At 57.6% G+C, this 974-nt stretch overlaps 1 non-coding gene across 1 annotated transcript; it reads left to right on the top strand.

Moving 5' to 3' along the window:
- Positions 1–426: 426 nt before the first annotated feature.
- TRNAQ-CUG (transfer RNA glutamine (anticodon CUG)) lies at positions 427–498 on the top strand. Its single transcript has one exon. It is a non-coding gene; the product is annotated as a tRNA-Gln (tRNA).
- The last annotated feature ends 476 nt before the right edge of the window (positions 499–974 follow it).

Genomic DNA, 974 nt, shown 5'->3' with positions numbered 1-974 from the left:
ACCTCAGGTATCAGTAACTGCTACAGGTTGCAAATTCCTACATGCAGCAGTTTCTGGCACTACACCTGCATAGCTCTGCTCCCCGGCTCTTCTCAGGCTCCTGCTCTCTCCTTACCTCTGCCCCACTCTCGCCCAGGCAGTTCCAGCTCACATGGAGGATGGGACCCCCTGGCCTGGTGACTCTCTTATTACACTGTCTGGCCTGTCAGTGCAGCTAACTTGGAGCTTTGGCCTCTCCCCATTGTCCCTGAGGACTGTCAGTCTCAGGGTCCTGATTTCCCATTGATCCTTCCCCCTTCTATTGGTGCTGGGAACTAGCCAACCAACCCCCTCCCACCCACACTAAGTTTTAGTAAAGGGCCAAGAGCCCCCTTACACAAGCAGCCCCATGAGGGTCACCGATGTGCAGAGAAGGCAGCACAAGCTGGTCCCATGGTGTAATGGGCAGCACTCAGGACTCTGACTCCTGTAATCTGAGTTCAAATCTCAGTGGGACCTTGTGTTGGCTTGTGGTCATAGGCGGCAGGTTATATACATTTGCGGTGCTCGGGCTCCAGAAATATTCAGGGCTGGGGGCCCTGCTCCAGCAATATTTGGAGCTGGGTCTTTTCCCCTGGCCCCTGCCTGCCATGTCCCCCCCATGCTGCGCTGCATCCCTGCCTGACAAAAAGCAGCATGTGCCTGTCCCCTGCCTGCTCCTGCTGCTGGAGTAGAGCGATATTGGGCAGAACTGCTGTCTGCTTCCGCCGGGGTCCTAGTGCCAACCCACCAAAAATGGCAAGGCAGGGTGCCCTGAGCTCCCTCTGCACCCTGATCCTGTGTCCCAGTCCTGAGCCCCCTCCTGCATCAGGAATCCCTCATCCTCAGCTCTGCACTCCCTCCCAGAGTCTGCACCTCTCACCCCTTCCTACAACCCGAGCCTGCACCCAGCACCCAAACTCTATCCCCAAGCCTGCACCCTGCACCCCTCCTGC

This window comes from Gopherus flavomarginatus (assembly GCF_025201925.1).
Source record: "Gopherus flavomarginatus isolate rGopFla2 chromosome 13 unlocalized genomic scaffold, rGopFla2.mat.asm SUPER_13_unloc_1, whole genome shotgun sequence".
NCBI classification, from domain to species: Eukaryota; Metazoa; Chordata; order Testudines; family Testudinidae; genus Gopherus; species Gopherus flavomarginatus.
This window is presented reverse-complemented; position numbering and strand designations above follow the sequence as displayed.